Source organism: Mandrillus leucophaeus, unplaced genomic scaffold (genome assembly GCF_000951045.1).
Source record: "Mandrillus leucophaeus isolate KB7577 unplaced genomic scaffold, Mleu.le_1.0 Scaffold123, whole genome shotgun sequence".
NCBI lineage: Eukaryota > Metazoa > Chordata > Mammalia > Primates > Cercopithecidae > Mandrillus > Mandrillus leucophaeus.
The window spans coordinates 3,976,411-3,990,586 of record NW_012100654.1 but is presented as its reverse complement, the minus strand read 5'-3'; positions in this window follow the sequence as shown (position 1 = coordinate 3,990,586).

Genomic DNA, 14,176 nt, shown 5'->3' with positions numbered 1-14,176 from the left:
TGCTCCAGCCTGGGTGACAGAGTGAGACTCCATCTCAAAAAGAAAAAACAAACAAACAAACAAAAAACAGATATCTAGTTTTCCCAGCACTATATGTTGAAAACACATTTCTTTCCTCCCTGAATAGTCTTGTCACTCTAGTTGAAAATCATTTGATTACATATGTGAGAGTTTATTTCTGGGCTCTCTTTTCTATTTAATCAGTCAGTATGTCTGTCTGTATGTCTGTACTACACTCATTACTATAGCCCTGTAGTAAGTTTTGAGATCAGGAAGTGTGAGTCCTCCAGCCTTCTTGTTCTTTTTTGACATTGTTTTGGTTTTGGGGGGGGGGTCCCTTGAAATTTCGTGCAGTACCATTTATCACCTGTGTAGATTCGCATAACTACCGCTGTAACCAAAATACAGAACTATTCCATCACAAGACATCTCATGCTTCCCCTTTATATTCACACCCCTCCCCACCTCCCGTGAACCTTGGCAGCCACTAACTTGTTTTCCATCTCTATAATTTTGTCATTTGGAGAATGTTATATAAATGGAACCATATAATATGTAACCTTCAAGACTGGCCTCTCTCACTCTACATAATGCTGTTAGAGTTCATCCAAGTTTTTGCATAAGTCAATAGTTTGCTCCTTTTTATTGCTAAGTAGTATTCCATGGTATCGATGTACCACAGTTTATTTAACCATTTACCTGTTAAGGGATGTTTTGGCTGTTTCTGGTTTTGAGCCTTACAAAGAAAGCTGCTGTGAACATCTATGTATAACCTTTGTGTGCACATAAATGTTCATCTATGTGGGATAAATGCCCAGGAGTATGATTGTGTTTAGCTTCTAAAGAAACTGCCACACTGTTTTCCAGAGTGTTTGTACCATTTGCATCTCACCAGTAATGTGTGAGATCCAGTTCCTCTGCATCCTCACCAGCATTTGCTATTGTCTCTTTTTTAAAAAATTTTAGCTGTTCTAATTAGTATGTGGTAATATCTCATCATGGTCTTAATTTACATTTTCCTAATGGCTAGCAATGTTGAATATTTTTTCATGTGCTTATTTGCCATCTGTGTATCATCTTCAGGGAAATGTCACTGCATGTCTGTTGCCCATTTTCTAAGTGGATTGTTTTATTACTATTGAGTTTTGAGACTTCTTTACATATTCTAGACACATTCTTAGTCAGAAATGTGGTTTGCAGATGTTTTCTCCTAGTCTGTAGCTCGTATTTTCATCTGCTTAACAGAATCTTTCACAGAGCAAAATTTCTTAATTTTGATGAAGTCTAATGTTACTATTTTTTCATGGATTATGCTTTTGATGTCACATCTAAGAATTCATCACTAAGCCCTAGATAGCAAAAATTTTCTTCTTTTTTTCCTAAAGTTTTACATTTAAAGATATGATCAATTTTAAGTTAATTTTTATATAAGGTGTGAAACTTAAGTCAAGGTTCAGTTCCCATGCCATTTGTTGAAAAGACTATCTTTCCTTCACTGTGTTTCTTTTGCACTTATGTAAAAAATTAGTTAACTGGAAGCCAGGTGCAGTGATGCATGCCTGTAGTCCCAGCTACCCAGGAGGCTGAGACAGGAGGATCACTTGAGCCCAGGAGTTCAAGGCTGTAGTGTGCAATGATCACACCTGTGAATAGCCACTGCACTGCAGCCTGGGCAACATAACAGACTGCAGCTCTAAAACAAAACAAAACAAAGGATTAAAGTTGTAAATAAAAAAATATATAGCAGTTGGCTATACTTACACAGGTATATCTCTGGACTCTCTATTTTGTGCCTTTGATCTATGTGTCTATTCCTCCAGTAATACCACACCATCTTAACTACTCTATGTAATGCCTTGAAATCAGATAAACTGAGTTCTCCTACTACTTTTTTTTTTCCAAATTCCTTTAGCCATTCTAGTTCCTTTTGCTTTTCATATACATTTTGGAATAATTTCGTCCACATCAAAATTTTTCTGGGATTTTGATAGGAATTAGAGTAACCCTGTATATAAAAATTATCAAATGATTCAGAAAAACAAATATATCTATGTGTATGTACGTGTGTATCTGCTATACTATGTAGATATATTTGTTTTTCTGAATTGTTTATCTACTATGTAGATACGCACATACACACACATAAGTACAAACACAAAGAGAAAGAAAAAAAAAGGCAAAATGTAAACAACTGGTGAATCTGGGCAAAAGGTGTGTGCAATTTTTTATAAGTTTGAAACTACATCAAAATAAAAAGTGCTTCCTAATCCCCCGCCCACTAAAAATTATACATGGAAACAAACAGCACACCGTTAATAAATAACTCAGCAACCCATTTTAGCAGGAGGGCGGAGTCAAACTCTCTCCAGGCAGGCCTGCTTCCTGTGTGGCCAGGACCCAGGATTTCCATGGACCTCCACAGAAGGTTGCAGACAATGTCTGGGAGTCTGGCTAAGGAGCTTACCAGATTGTGTGACCTCGGTGAGATCACAGGCCTGCCTCAGGGGTCCACAGCACAAAGGGGAAAGAGGTGGTGCCAGCGAGCATGGAAGACAAAGGGCTCCAGCCAGGACTAGAGGAGGAAGGAAGGTGCCTGAGTCTCAGGCATTAGTAGCCGCCACCCCACGCAGCATTGACTGGTAGAGGGAGGGAATATCTGCAGGACCAAGGGGGGACCCTCCTCCTTAATTGTCTCCAGGACAACATGAAAGTTTGTGCACACCTCATGGGGAAGGGAGGAGAGGAACTCTGAAACCCTGAGCATTCATTCACCCAGAGTCATCCCAAAGTTACCTAAAAATGACTTTCAGTGTATTCGATCAGACTGAGATCATCATTTCTACTAAATCAAGGAATATAAACACACACACACACACACTCACACTCCTTTCTCTACACAATAGGCACAACGAAAATATGCAATTCCTCTATGCCTGATAAAATGTGGTGCCCAGCCCTGAACACAAGACTGCAGGTGAAACCTGGCCCACACAGGGTAGAGAGAACCGTGAACTCCTCATTCCAGATCTTTTATCTCGGTTAATCTAATCTAAGAACGTAGGCTCGACATCAACAATATCCATCAAAGCTTTTTCACGCTGCCCACAGGAAAGGCCAATCCTTGATAGTTCATTTTCACCAAATATTTTTATTTGCTGGTTTTCAGGGTAACCACATGTGGTATAATAAACCTGGAAAAGTGCAGAAAAGCACACAGAAGGAGATTTAAATCACTTGTAATCCTGGTGCTCATGAATAACTATTAAACGTTTTTTTCCACACACACAGAGACACACACACGTACAAAAATCTTACCATTTTGTAACCTTTTAAAAGTTTTTACAAGATATTCTGAGTATTTTCCTATGTCATCCGGTATTTCTCCTTAACATAATTTTTAAAGATTATGCAATGGGGTTTCTCGATAGTTGCACTATGGACATTGAGGTCAGATAATTGTTGTTAAGGGCTTTTCTGAACATTGTAGGATGTTGCAGACCTCTGACCTCTACTCACTGGATGCCTGTAGCATCTCCCGACTCTGCTGCATGTGACAACCAAAATTGTCTCCAGATATTTTTGTCCCTTAGAGGGCAAAATCACTCCCAGTTGAGAACTGTTGCTGTGTAGTACTTTATCCTGGATAAATGTGATCATTTACTTAGAAATCTATCTTATTAGATGTACGTGTTATTTATAATTATTCCTGCTATGAATAATGCTGTATATACCTCTCTGGTTTTGTTATTTTATACATTTTTGAATTTTCAGAAGTGGCCTTCTGGGTCAAAGAATATGCATGTTTCTAAAACCTGTGGTAGGGCCGGGCACAGTGGCTCACGCCTGTAATAGCAGCACTTTGGGAGGCCGAGGCGGGCAGATCACCTGAGGTCAGGAGTTCGAGACCAGCCTGGCCAACATGGTGAAACTCCGTCTCTACTAAAATTATAAAAGTTAGCCGGACATGGTGGTGGGTGCCTGTAATCCCAGCTACTCGGGAGGCTGAGGCAGAAGAATTGCTTGAACCCAGAAGGCAGAGGTTGCAGTGAGCCAAGACTGTGCCATTGCATTCCAGCCTTGGCAACAAGAGCAAAACTCTGTCTCAAATAAATAAATAAAGCCTGTGATATATTGTCAATTTCCTTTAAAAAATTACCTATTTATGTTCTTACTAAGAGTATATGAAATGACCTGTTCTCCTAAACTCTTGTTAGCTCTGGAAATTATAATTTTTAAAGATCTTTGTAAATTTTATTTTTGCTGTAAGACAATTATTTCAGTTAAATTTTTTCTTGAAAATTTTAGTTTGCCAGGATGTTTTCAATCCTGTCTCTGTCTCTGATAAGTTTTCTATCGTTAACTTCATGTCACTTGCAAATTTGACAAGAATTTAAATGTTGTTAAAAAAAAATAGAGTTTAACCTAGAATCCTGTAGCAGGCCAATAGAAATTTCCCATCAATCCACTAGTTCAGCATCCCTAGATACAATCATTCAGCAAGTCCCTAACCCACTTAATTACCTCAGCCTCTAACTGATATTTTCCAACCTTTCCTAAAGGGTACAATGAAAGACAATGTCAAATGTTTTGTTGAGGTCTGGATTTAGTATCTACCACATTTCTCTGGTGAACCAATCTAATAACCGTATGAAAGAATAACCCTTTACCTGTGTAGAACGCCTTACAGTTTGGACGCATTTTTAAATTCGCTTATTTTCATTTGGACAAATGAAAATATGTATTGCGCGTACTCAGCCTATCCCCCTATTTTCAGCCTCCCTTTCGGATGCAGTTGGGGCCTCCAAATCCTACGGCTTTCCAGAGTTCTGTAGCATGAATCTGTTTCTTGGCTTTTCTACTGCCAGGTTGGGTTTCTGGTCTGTTGAGCCAGTGCCACCCAACACTGTTCTTCCCTTAAGAGTTACATCTCCTATGAACTAGGCACAGTGGCACATACCTATAGTCCAGCTACTTGGGAGGCTGAGGCAGGAGGATCACTTGAGCCCAGGAGTCTGAGGCTGCAGTGCACTGTGATCACACCTGTGAAGAGCGCTGCAGTCCAACCTGGGCAGCATAGCACGAGCTCATCTCTTTAAAAAAAAAAAAAAAAAAAAAAAAAAAAAAAAAAAAAAAAAAGAATTACATTTCCTAGTCTCCCTCACAGGCAGGACTGCCAGCAATAGGTCTGCAGTTCCTGAGGTTTGAAGCTGATGCAATTTAGGACACACTTTTTAAAAAATATGCAAAAATGGCCAGACACAGTGGCTTATGCCTGTAATCCCAGCACTTTGGGAGGCTGAGGCAGGCAGATCACCTGAGGTCAGGAGTTTAAGATCAGCCTGGCCAAAACATGGTGAAACCCTGTCTCTACTAAAAATACAAAAATTAGCTTGGTGTGGTGGCGGGTGCCTGTAATCCCAGCTACTCAGGAGGATGAGGCAGGAGAATCACCTGAACCCGGTAGGTGAAGGTTGCAGTGAGTCAAGATCGCGCCACTGCACTCCAGCCTGGGCGGCAGAGTGAGACTCTGTCTCAAAAAAATAAATAAAATAAAAAAATATATATACACACACATTTTATATATATATATATACACATACACACACACACACACACACACACACACACAATTAGGCCAGGTGCAGTGACTCATACCTGTAATCCCAGCACTTTGGGAGGCTGAGGTAGGTGGATTGTTTGAACCTAGGAGTTCAAGACCAGCCTGTGGAACATGGCAAAACCCCATCTCTACAAACAATACAGAAATTAGCTGAGTGTGGTGGTGTGCACCTGTAGTTCCAGCTACTTGGGAGGCTGAGGTGGGAGGATCACTTGAGCCTGGGAGGTGGAGGCCACAGTGAGCCGATGGCACCACTGCACTCCAGCCTGGACAACAGAGTGAGACCCTGTCTCAGAAAAATATATAAATATATGCAAAATTTGTGACAATGGTAAATATCTATTTACTTGAAAAAAGGAAATCACAAGTTAAACTTAAACACTTAAAAAGCTGAAATATACCACAAATAACATAAAATCCAGAAAAACAATGCAATGTTTTTATTTCTATTAATTTTTTCTTAGGAGTCTGCTCAGGAAACTCTCCTCTGTCCGGTCTATATAAAGAGCCAGTTCCCATTCTTCACCCTGCTTTCTTTTATTTGATAGCATTTATCCCAAGAGCATCACATCTGTCTTATTTGTTCACGTATTTTCTTTCTTCCCCTCTAGAATGTAAGATCTAGTGGGCAAAAACATTTTCTGTCTAGTTTGCCGTTTTGCCCCCAAAACCAGAAAAGGATAAGTACTCAAGGGGTGTTGAATAAATGTTGGAAATTTTCACATAGAACCCCATATCTCACAAACTGTATGTAGAGTATGATCCAGTTTTTGTTTAAAAATATGCATAGAAAAAGAAGACCAGAAATAGATCAAAATATTTAAAGTGATTATCTTGGGTTGATAAAACTAGGATTGATTTTCATTTTCTTAATCCTATTTTTCTAGATATTCCAATTTTCATTTCAGTGATGTATTTAAAATTTTACATAAGTGAAATGCTCATGATGAAATGCTAGATGAAAAAGCTAGAAACAAAATGTATCTACTATGATCCTGATTTATTTAAGACATTTTTTAATTAAAAAAAGACTTGAAGGAAATGCAGCAACAAATTGAAAATGGCTACCTCTGGAAGTTGGAATAACAGATGGTTTTCATTTCTTTCTACTTGTTTATGTTTTTGCAGATTTTATAATGAGCATGAATTACTTTGATAATGCATGATAATAAAAACAACAAATGTTACTATGGAGGAAAGAATGGGGGTTGAGAAAAATGAGGTTCCATTAAATTTGAGATAAGACTTGGTATTTATTTGGTAGTGTTCAAAGAAAGGTCAGGGAAGACAAAAAAGAGTGCCAAGAAAGGGAGAATAAGGTGGGAATGGGAGGCCTTGATGAGCTCAAGATAGTCATAGGGAAAGAAAGAAGGGATGAATATAATAATGTAGGTGGAGCAGTGGAGCAGAGGAAGCAAGGTGGGCTTTCCCTCATTTGGATTGAAATGAGAGCCCACTCTCAGAACTTCCTAAAGCAGGCCTAGAATAATAAATTAATGAGAATGTGAATGGAGAAGTCCAAGTTGAGTAGCAAGTAAATGGATATCATTTTGTAAATTTTTTTTTTTTGAGACGGAGTCTTGCACTGTTGCCCCGGCTGGAGTGCAGTGGCGCGATCTCGGCTCACTGCAAGCTGCTCCTCCTGGGTTCTGGCCATTCTCCTGCCTCAGACTCCCAAGTAGCTGGGACTACAGGTGCCCGCCACCACACCCGGCTAATTTTTTGTATTTTTAGTAGAGACAGGTTTCACCGTGTTAGCCTGGATGGTCTTGAACTCCTGACCTCGTGATCCGCCCACCTCAGCCTCCCAAAGTGCTGGGATTACAGGCATGAGCCACTGTGCCCGGCCCATTTTGTAAACTTCTGATGGGCTCTTTTAAAAATCAATGAAGAAAAAATATATTCTGAAATTGCTCCAAATGTCTTTTTATCTCCAGTTTTTCAAGACAGATTTCTGAATCAGGATATTCATGACTTAATTGTGCATTAATTCAGGTGGTAATGATTGACCGTAACTGCGAATAACAGGACACATTCTTGTGGTCTCCTGAGGACCACCTGGGTAATGGAATAATAATGACAATTAGGATGTGGTGAATCTAACTTCTCGCTATGAAATAGAATGCCAAATAGAAGTAGTTAGTATTCATTCAAAGCAGCATGTGAATAATCAGATAAAAGAAAAGTACTTAGTGAAGGCAAGAAACACTTAGTGAAAAGTCTTTTAACATTTATTTTTGTAGCACAATAAAATAAAAATGTGAGTTAGTGTTAAAATTAATAGCTTATCTAAAGAAACTCCCCAGGACTTACTGCCTACATACAAAGTTACTTTAAAGAGAGAAATAGAGACTGTATTGTAAAATAGAAAGAATTCAAAGTTCCTTTTTATTAGAATACTCATTGATGTGTGAAAGTACTTTTAATTAGAGATAATTAAAATAATAGGCTATATTTAAAATAATTACATACTAAAAGATGTCTACAAAATGATGGGAACTTGGCTATAAAATTTTAACATGAGCAATATTAAGCATAATAATACCTTATCTAGATGAATATGTTTTTTTGCTAATCTATCTTTTTACCCCACTTGCCCTTATTCTGCCTAGAAGGGAAAAAAACTCACCAATTTACAGACCTTGATTCAGCCAGTATGGAATATATTTACTGGAGTTATATCTCTATGACAAAGTTATAAACATAAATTTCCCATTGAAATAAAACTTAAAAATACCGGATCCCTTGAAATATCTATTTATACACATATCTACAGAATAGAGAACTACATATTTAATATTTGACAGGTCTGATGTGTTCCTTACATTGATAGTGAACTTAAAAGAAAATAAAACTAGAAAGCCCTAGCTAAGAAGAGATGTTTAGGTATAACCTAAGTAGTAATAAAATGAAATACAAATTAAAACAAGGAGCTTTTCTTCCCCCACTCAAATTAGCAAAGCATTTTTTAAATGATAGCACCCAAAGAATCATTATCAATCATCACCAATAGTGTTTTAAAGTGGTTCAAACATTTTGTAAAGTAATCTGGCAATATATATTGAGAGGTACAAAAAAGATTATAACTTTCAATTTAGCAATTCCAGCTGTAGGAATGTACCCTAAGGAAATAATCTCAAACACAGAAACAGCTACAACCAAAAAATAATAATCATCTAAGCATTATTCATAACAGAAAAAAAGGAGGGAGGAGAGAATCCTGAAAAAATTGAAATAGCTAATAAAAGAACATGTAAATTATAGCACATTCATTTGTTATATTCTGCAGGTGGTAAAAAATGATAGTTATTAAAAACTAGGGGAAAACATGGAAGAAACCTTATGGTGGGTTAAATTTTAACAGCAGAATGTCAGTTTGAATATATTTATGATTGCAATTCTTCAAAAATATGCTTTTTAAAAATACAGAAGAAAACACATGAAAAAGATAATGATAGGGCTGTTAGGTGATGAGCATGTGGATACTTTTATTCTTTTTCTATACTTACTACATTTTTGTGATGTGATTATATTACTTTAAAAATAAAAATATTGTTAAATTTTTGGAATGGAGATTTACTGGCTTGGAGTTGTTGGTTTTTTCCCCAGCGTTTTTACTGGCTTGGGGTTGTTTTTTTCCCCCAATGTTTTTCCACCTTCTTCTTCTCCTTTATTTTATCTTTTATTTTATCTTATTTTATTTTATTTATTTTGAGACAGGGTCTCACTTTGTGCCCAGTCTGGTTGGAGTGCAGTGGCGCAATCACAGCTCACAGAAGCCTCAATCTCAGGGGCTCTAGCCATCCTCCCATCGCAGCCTCCCGAGTAGCTGAGACTACAGGCGTGTGACACCATGCCCCGCTAATTTTTATATTTTTTTGTTGAGACAGAGTTTCACCATGATGCCCAGGCTGGTCTTGAGCTCCTGGGCTCAAGCATTCCTCTCGCCTCAGCCTCCAAAAGTGCTGGGAATACCGCACCTGGCCCTCCAGCTTCTTGTTTAATGCCACTAAATCTCTGAGGCCTTGATAAAATTAGACAGCATAAACATAAAGTAAAATGGAGGGGGGCTGGGAATTTTTAGGTAAATACAGCTGAAAACGCTTACGATGAAATATGATATTAAAAATTGGATACAAAGTGCTTTATCTAATGTATTCTGATTTTCGTTTGTTAAAAATATTTTTATTAAAAATAAAGTTTGACCTTAGATATGACAAAGGGCAAGCAAGAAAAGAGAAAAATATATAAACAAAACTGCATCAAAATTAAAACATTTTGTGCTTTGAAGGACAAAGTGGGTGCACTTTCTACCCAGTAGCATGACTATAATAAAAAGATACTGTTGACGAGGATGTGGAGAAATCAGAATCCTCATACATTGCTGGTAGGAATGTAAAACAGTGCAGTTGCTTTGGGAAACAGTTTGGAAGTTCCTCAAAAAGTTAAACGTGGAGTTACCATATGAGCCAACAATTACATTCCTACGAGAAATGAAACAAATGGGCAGAAAAACTTACACATACATGAAAGTTCAGAGTGACATTATAAATAGTCCCAAAGTAGAAACAACCCAAATGTCTATTAACAGACCAATGGACAAACAAAATGTGACATACACATGCAATGAAATATGATTCAACTGAATGAAGTTCTGATACAAGCTGCAATATGGATGAACTTTCTTGTTGTATTTTTTGTTTGTTTGTTTTGAGATAGGGTCTCACTCTGTCCCCCAGGCTGGAGTGCAGTGGCACAAATAGGGCTCACTAAAGCCTTGACCTCCCAGGCTCAAGTGATCCTCCCACCTCAGCCTCCTGAGTAGCTGGAACCACAGGCGCCTGCCACCACGCCTGGCTAATTTTTGTGTTTTTTGTAAAGACGAGGTTTGCCATGTTGCCCAGGCTGGTCTCCAACTCCTGGGCTCAAGTGATCCTCCTGCCTCAGCTTCCCAAAGTTGTGGGATTACAAGAGTGAGCCACCACACCCAGCCTCATGGATGGACTTTGAAAACAAGCTGAGTGAAAGAAGCTGGTTCCACACGTTTACACTGTTCGTGGGACTGTAAACTAGTTTATCCATTGTGGAAGACAGTGTGGCAATTCCTCAAGGATCTAGAACTAGAAATACCATTTGACCTAGTCATCCCATTACTGGGTATATACCCAAAGGATTATAAGTCATGCTGCTATAAAGACACATGCACACGTGTGTTTATTGTGGCACTATTCACAATAGCAAAGACTTGGAACCAACCCAAATGTCCATCAATGATAGACTGGATTAAGAAAATGTGACACATATACACCATGGAATACTATTCAGCCATAAAAAGGGATGAGTTCACGTCCTTTGTAGAGACATGGATGAAGCTGGAAACCATCATTCTGAGCAAACTATCTCAAGGACAGAAAACCAAACACCGCATGTTCTCGCTCATAGGTGGGAATTGAACAATGAGAACACTTGGACACAGGAAGGGGAACAGCACACGCCAGAGCCTGTCGTCGGGTGGGGGGAGCAGGGAGGGATAGCATTAGGAGATATACCTAATGTAAATGACGAGTTAACGGGTGCAGCACACCAACATGGCACATGTTTACATATGTAACAAACCTGCATGTTGTGCACATGTATCCTAGAACGTAAAGTATAATAAAAATAAATAAATAATAAAAGTAAAAAAGAAGTTGGTTCCAAAAGACCATATATTGTATGACTGCATTTATATGAACATCTAGAATAGGCAAATCTATAGGGACAGAAAGTAGATTAGTGGTTTCCCAGGGCTGGGGAATAGTGGGGTGGGAGAATGGATATGGGGCTTCTTTCTGGATCCATGAAAATATTCTAAAATTGCAGTGATGGTTGTCCAATTTTGTGAAGGTATTAAAACTGTCAAATTCATATGCTTTAAGTGGGTAAATTATATGGTGTGTGAATTATATTTCAATAAAGCAGTTTTTTTTTAAAGTACAACACCTCTACTAGAATGACCAATGATTTTCATTTTCATCTATTTTTTGGTGGTAAGCAGTGTTCATAACAGGCATCATCTAATAAAGTGTTATCAATGATAACAGTTATGTATTATCAAAAAGCCAGTGAGGCAGAGCTGCTGAGCACTTTAGTAAGCTCAGGAGCCAACAGAGATCTGGATCACAATCCTTGGCCAGGCTGCTATTAATTATTAGTTGGGTGATCTTGAGCAAGTCACCTAACCTGTCTTGTGCCTTAGCTTCTTTCTCTGCACAGAGAACAGCATGATGATTTCTTCATACTAGGTTGTTCTGAGCACTAACGTAGAGTTTGCTTAACATGGCATATGGCAAACTCTCAATAAATGCAGGTCAGCAATAGGAGTAGGAATGGTAGAGGTATTAGTGCTAGTGGTAGTCGTCATAGAGCATCCATAGTGCAAAAAAGGTTGTGAACCACTACTCTCAGCCCACACCATGTTTGCAAGGCCCTCTCTGCAGGTTGATAGGTTGTTGTAAGTGAGGAGGTAGGAGAAGATGCCTCCCCAATTCATATGGCTTTTGCAGAAAGTGTTGAAAGAAGAATTCTTTTGGCTTTCTGGGCATTTCGAATTCCTAATTCTGATTATTTTTTTCTCTATGCTTAGGGGAGGCCAGAGGGAGGCCTTTCTCTGAGCTCTGTGGAGGTCAGTAAGTAGAATATTTCTTTCCATTTTGCTTCTATGTATGTTTGTTTCTTTCACTTTCTTTCTTCTTTTTAAAATTCACACCAAAATAAATGATTGAATTTAGATTTTTTCCAACTTAATAAAATTACCTTGCATTCAAAAACTATATTTGAGAGATATAAAGTAATGGACCTCAGTGGAATATGAGGTTTATCACTATCGGGTCTGTCCTGTTAGGAGCCTCATACATTCTACCATTTTACAGAGCTCTACATAACTAAGGAAAAATTAGGCTGAGTTTTTGCTCTTTTTGAATTTAGATTTGCTGTCTGTAAACACAGCGTCACATATTCTAGAGAAATTCCTTCACATGTACAAAAGAGGATGTGTTTGATAATGTTGGTATCGACGTCATTGGTCATTTCAAAAATAGATTTTAATCATGCAATTAAAAACAGGTGGCAATGGAGTTTGAATGAATTAGAGCCATACTTATTAACAAGAAAAAAACTCCAAAAATTAAATTAGAAAGTTGAAAGATATTGGGAGTATGATATCATTTATATAAAGCTTAAAATCTATGAAACAATACTGTTGTTTTGGATGCATGTATGAGTAGTGAAAGCTAAAAGAGTTGTATGGGAATAATAAACACGAAATTCAGAATAGCGGTGATTTGGGCAGTGAAACAATGGAGGGGAATGGAGTCAGGGAGGTGCCTTCAACTGCAGTTGTATGATTTTAGTCTGCGGGTTGGGGATAGTGATGTTCTTTATATTATTTTAATGGCTTTTCATATATTATTTCACACTTTATAAATCATTTTTTAAAGAAAAAATGTGGAGGCATGTAGTTTGTTCTACTATTCTCTCTACTTTTCTGAATTGTAACATTTTTCAAATTAAGAAAATCCTATATGTTAATGTAACTACAAGCATAACTTCCCCTTTTTGTCACTTATGTTTTAGCAGTCAAATGAATTGAAGGGAAGATAGAGTGAGGTAGTGATATTATTTCAGAAGTAGTGAACCAAGGCCTCCTCTGCTGAGAACCGGAACTTGAAATAAATTAGGTTTGGTTCAGTCTGGAGTATTAATTGGATTTAATAATTTATGAGCTAAGTGTCACAAGGGTCCATGAGCCTTAAAAGGATTAATCACATTTCAAAGGGCATTGAAAACCATATAAATGCAATAAAGTTGCATAGTCTATTCATCAGCACATTACCTTAAAGTCCTGTGGAAAAAGTGGCCTGTTTAACATTCTAAAAATTAGTCCAGACTTTTGCATCAGACTTTGTGCAATGTCATTTACCCCCCGTGGGAAAGAAATGATTACACAAATACCGTAACACAACACAGGTTTTATAAAGATACATGCATATTTAACAACATATGTATTAGATATATGGGTGGATGACTACCTGGAGAGTGGAGGAGATTGGTTAAAAATAAAATAAAATGCCTTCTGGCAGGTCTGGCTGGATTCCCACTGGATTAGCCCACTTCCAGGAGGTGAGGACAGCCTGAGGCAGTGGAGGTTTGGGTCTTGCTCACTTCCTTGACTGGTGGTGGGAGAAAGCTGAAGACCTGTATTGTTGTTCAGTCTGCTTGGGAGAGGGAGGGGCCAGCCCACTGCACCCCAACATTGTCTCCACTTGACTAGAGCCAGGAGAGGAGGAGGAGGTAAGGGTTGTTGCTGGGCTCTTCAGTTCTTGTTACTACTGCTATTGCTGTGGTGCTATGACTAATTATACTGCTTCTGTATCTGCTAATGACACCGCCGTGTTTGAGCCCTTCCTATGTGCTAGAACATGGAAAGAAGAGATTTGAAATTCTCATTTGATCTTATCAATTCTAAGGGATGCAGGTGTTGTTAAAACTATTTTACAGGTCAAGAAATTAAGATGC